We start from the raw sequence: 6,000 nt of genomic DNA, 5'->3' as shown, positions 1-6,000 counted from the left end.
ATTTCCGAAGAAATGTATTTTTATTCATTTTCAAAACATTGGGATGTCATCGTCGGTACAGAAACATAAGCATAAACAGAACTTACATTCATTTACACTAGTGATCTACATCTCTTTTAAATCTCTCAGTGTAAAGTAGCTTCATATCGACACCTATGATACAAATAAACTTGAGTGGGTCAGGTTGGGAAACCTGGTGAGTACATAGGGTTTTCAACCCACAATAATATAGTTATTATGTTTAAACATCAAACAGTCAACCTAATTACCCATCCCCGTTATCTTCTTTACTCTTAAGGATCTACCCTAAGAATCAACTATTTTTCATTCATTCATTCCTAAGGATTGTCCTAAGGAATAGGCACAAAGTCCATCATTTCCAATGACACAACTATCAATGTTATCTATTAAGCACAACTGCCAATATTACCATTTAGGCACAGCTGCCAAAATTGTGACATTCTCTATGAGGCATAGCTGCCGATATTATCCTTTAAGCGCAACTGCCAGGGTTGTGATGTTCTCTATTAGGCGCAGCTGCCAATACAATCGTTAGAGCGTAGCTGCTAGGATGTTTAGAGTACATCGTAGATCAAAAACATCTACATGTTGTGGCGCAGCTGCCAATGCTCATCTATAGGGTTCTAAGTCCATTGCTGCCAATGTTCACCTACAGGGCATTATGTCCATACTGCCAATGTTCCTCTATATCAGCTTTCATCCCTCATCATTTATCTACCCATGTTTTACCCAACATATTTTATAAATATAAAATACATATACAGTTTAAATCATTTAAAAATGTATAAAATCGTTCATCCAGCATAGATAGCAAGTATACAGATAATATGCACACATAGCACATCATTTATATAAAATACTTCATATCTATGTGTAAGATGAAAGTAACTATGCACTCACTTGTTAAAGTGACGACTCGATATTCGAGCAGCGCTTCGCTTCTTAACAATATGATTTCCTTCGACGAAACCTAATACTATTCCCACTAGATTTTAGTCTAATATTTATTGCGACTAAATATTAGTCTAGATTCGTCATTAACTCAGAGTCTACTTCATGATCTATCAAGTAAGGATCAGCCAGGCAGGATAGTTGGGAGGCAGGACCATTTCAGCATATAGCTTTTCTGAAATCCAACAACCAATCTCAACGTGACCATTCTAGACACATCTCCCGTAAGTAGATCAATCAGTATAACGACTTTGAATCACTGATAAATCTTATTTATAAGTTCATAATAACGATATTATATTTAAATATAACCTATATTTAAAGTATGGTAGGTTTATTTCACTTACATCGGGTTTTATTAAAAATCAGGCTCCGCTGGAGCAGAGCTTCTGAGTCGAAAAGCTCTTTTCTCAGAGCCTTCGTGCGCTCTGGGGATTTCTTCTAGCGCTAGGGAAGTTTTCTAGGCTTTAGGGGGGTTTAGGGAGTCTAGAGAGAGAAATAAAGGCTTATGGTGTGAAGAAAATATGAAGAGTTCATCTCTTATTTATAGGGGTTTTATCGTAGAGTAGGCCCTAAGTTTCGTTCTTATCTTCCGCATACGAGCTCCGTTTTCTACGTTCTTTATATCCACGCTTTGGTATTTACGAGTACTACAACTTTCATTTAGATCTCGTCGGCTAATTCTCATTCTATTTCAGATTTTCAAAACTGTATTGAATTCGCCGCGCTTGAAGAGTAGAGACTAAGTTTCGTCCATATCTTTAACATACGAGCTCTGTTCTCGATGTTATTTATATCCACATGTTGGTATTTACGAGTAATACAACTTTCATTTAGACCCCGTCAGCAAATTCTGATTCTATCTCAGATTTACAAAACTGTATCGAATTCGCCGCGCTTGAAGAGTAGAGACTAAGCTTCGTCCATATCTTTCGCATACGAGCTCCGTTTTCGACTGTCTTTTTCTCGTTTAACTCCTATTAATGATATCTTCATTTCTCGTTTAGATTATTTTGGTTAAAAATCGACCGATCTAAAATTCGAATTTCCGGGTTGTGCACTGTTATGCTAAATCTTAGAAAAATTGTAACTTCCTTATACGAAGTCAGATTTGAACGTTTTTTATGCATGATCTCGGTTTAACATATACTACGACTTTCGTTTAGATTGCTAAGTCTAGAAAGTATTTTATCGTAAATTCACTTTTTACGATTCTCGGTGTCGTGTCGGTTTTGCCGTAAAACTTCGACGGGTCATAACTTCTTTGTTATAACTCGGATTTCAGCGTTCTTTATATGTACGGAACCCTTGTGACATCTACTATAACTTGGTCAAGATTATTTATTCATAATCTTGTATCAAAAAAAGTTATTTTTGACGTTTATTGTCTCTAAATTGACTAACCCGAATCTGCGGGTGTTACAGTATGCCCCGTGTACTACTCCAGGGACCAAAATGCCAAAATTCAATATAAGAGGGCTAAAAGGTACATACCCCAAATCCAAGTATTACAAAACGGTTATTATAAATTTGAAATAGAAATATATTATTTATTAGCCTAAGTAATCTAAATAAAAATACTAGTAATCGTAAAAGCGAGAGCATGTATATTTAGAACTTCTAAATCTAGCTTATTGTGAGAACGTTATGATTTTTGTAAGTTTCAGTGCAGTGGTGTGTGACACAGAAACTGAAATTAAGATAAGTCGATTATTGGGAAAAACAATCTAAACGAGAATTGAAGATCTCGTCGATATGATTTCGTCAATATAAAGACAGTTGAAAATAGATATCACATGAGAGAGTTATGATTTTTATACAGACTTTAATATTCTAAGTCTGTAAAAACATAACTTTAAAAATAAAGTGAGAATTAGCCGACGGAGTCTAAATAAAATTTTTATTACTCGTCGATAACTATATGTGCATATAAAAAAAGATACGGATTTTTGAAAATCTAAAACTCACGCACGCGTGGTGTGAACAACTTCTAGAAGCAGGCGATGTGGACCACAACAAAGGCGACACGTGGCAGCAAGAGAATTGGCCACGTCACCAGGCGCGACGCACTCCTCCTGAATTCCTATATATGTGCATTTTTTAGACTTTTGCTCACTCATCCCACCACTAAAACCTCTGGATACCTTCCCACACCCTAGCCCCTTTACTTCCTAATTCCCGACTACTTTAGCGAGGCCCTGTGCCATCAGAGAGCTGAGATTTTCCCAATTTTCACTAAGATATTCCTGTAAGTTAAGCTACACTTACTACGCTTAAAGTGTAACTTATATTTATACTCATAGTCGTTGTTATAAATGTATAAATAATATTTATCAGTAATTACGGTCATAGTACTGATTGATCTACTTATATGAGAGGTGTCTAGAATAGGCTTCTTGGCTACGTTGTTGGATTTTAGAAAAGCTATATGCCGAAATGATAATTCATCCTAACTGTCCTGCCTGGTTGATCTTTATTTGATAGAACTATCGGTATTAATTGTGATTAGTGAAAGATCTAGCCTACATTACCAGATTGTCATAACGACTAATAAGTTATAGTATTATAGGTTAATACTTGTTACGCGCTTGCTCGCCAATTGGATTACTCGGATATCTCATAACCATCTGATAAATTGTCCAGGTGAGTTCTTCTCACTATATTTTATACTCCAGTATATATCCATTGTATGTTAAGATATAGTTGCCATGTAGTATGCAATTAGGCAATTAGACTAGCTTAGTTAGTTGTCTGTTATGTGAGATTATTTGATATATGTATGTGTCTCTCTCTCTCTCTCTCTCTCTCTCTATATATATATATATATATATATATATATATATATATATATATATATATATATATATATATATATATATATGCGCAAAAGTTTAACAATGAACCATTTTAAACCATAAAACCAAAGAACCATTATTTTTTCAAGTTTTAGATCTTATTATTCATCGAAAAAAATTCTAAAAATATAGAAATTCATAACTTTTTATCTTCTTTCCATTGATATCAAAATTGATAATTTTTTTTTACTTTTTTTTATTTGTTCAGATTCACATTGTGAATATGCATTATAAATCATTAATTTTGTATAAATTCACTGTATGAATCTGCATAAATTCACAGTGTGAATCTGAACAAATCATTTTTTTTTATCAAATTTGATATCAATGGATGAAAGATAAAAAGTTATAAATATTTATATTTTTAGTTTTTTTTTGATTAAAAATTTGCTCTAAAAGTTAAAAAAAGATTGGCTCTTTGGTTTTAAAGATTTAAAATGGTTCCTTTTTTAACCCAACCATATATATATATATATATATATATATATATATATATATATATATATATATATATATACTAGTTGTGATACCCGTATACTATACAGGTTGATCAAAACAAAATATTAAATACAAATGATTAAACGGCAAGTTTATTTGTTTGAAATAAGTAAAAATTATGAACAAAAAACATTAAAAAAAACATGAAAACTTATATTAAAATTAAGTGTTTAGTTGTCAAACCCGTGTATTAAATGTGCTAATTATAACAAAATGTTAAATATAAAGGTTTAAATTGTAAATTTATTTAAAATTGAAATTGAAGTTTGAAATTCGAAATTTAAAATTTGAAATCAATATAGTTATTATGGTATGTTGAATTTATAGAAACTAAATTAATGATATATTCAAAAATAAAAAATGAAGTAAATGACAAGTGGAAAATAAATATCTCAAAATTATGACAAAATGACATGTAGCGTATTGCATGAGAGAATGACATGTGTCAAAATTATTTTCATTTATTAGGTAGGATATATATATATATATATATATATATATATATATATATATATATATATATATATATATATATATATATACACACACACACACACTCACACAAACACACATTGAGTTGAGGACAGACCAGCCTTGTGCTAAAGACCAATAGACTCGGGCGAACTAGCTTTATGCTAAATGCCAAAGAAAACAGACCAACTACATGTTGAAGGCTAGTGGGGGCGAACCAACTATATGCTGAAGGCCAAAGTGTTGACCAGCTATAAGCTGAAGTCCCTTATATGTATGCATTGAATATATGTTGTGGTATGTGGTATCTTGGGAGAACTCACTAAAACTTGGTTCACCGTTGTTGAATAACTGCTTTTCAGATTGTTCTTCGGGTCGAGGAAAGATTCACGCATAATTGTACCTGCATCGAAGGCATTAATAATATTTTAAGACTTCTGCTAAAACTCTCTTTTATAATTAAATATGCAACAATAGGTTTTGTAATATAACGTAAGAGTTATGTTTTGAATAAATAAAAATGAAAATTTTGTTTGAAAAATCACGACCTTACATTTTATTTTTAAAATCATGCTTATATTCATCCACATATATAATATACCGACTACAATATCGATTGTTTTTTACTTTTTATTTAAAACCCAACATACACCGAAAAAAAATCCCGTTTTGTGATTTTGGAAATGTTTTAGTTCTGTTTTTTTTTTTTTGTTTGGTTTTTAGATATCGGACTTGCTTGGGTTCAGTTTATAGGAGTTTGTACCAAATTATACAATGAATTCAAATCACACATCTTAACTGTCCAAACGCTTCATACCAAATTATAAAATGAATTCAAGATGACTTGACCATAAAAAAATATAAAAATTCAAGAAAATAAGTAATCAATTGACAATAGGATACAAAAAACATGAAAATATGGAAATTCAAAGCTATTATACTTGAGACTCATTGCTTAAACGAACCCAAATGTTTTTTAGAACGACAAACTGGAATTAAAAACAAAATACCATGGAGCTAGAAAAAGTTAAACGTTTACAGTAAGACCCCCAAGTCATTTTACATTTCTTCCTCCTATTACAAACCTAGAAATGCGATCTACCTATAATAATGTCATCAAGGATACAATCATACAAATTACAGTCTTTAAAAGATACAAACAAACTTTACATGGATGCTTATTATTTTAATAGGATATTCAGCA

The sequence above is a fragment of the Lactuca virosa genome, chromosome 8 (genome assembly GCF_052849685.1).
Source record: "Lactuca virosa cultivar CGN04683 chromosome 8, Lactuca_virosa_CGN04683_v6, whole genome shotgun sequence".
In the NCBI taxonomy this organism is placed as follows: Eukaryota; Viridiplantae; Streptophyta; class Magnoliopsida; order Asterales; family Asteraceae; genus Lactuca; species Lactuca virosa.
Note: the sequence above shows the minus strand (reverse complement) of the source record.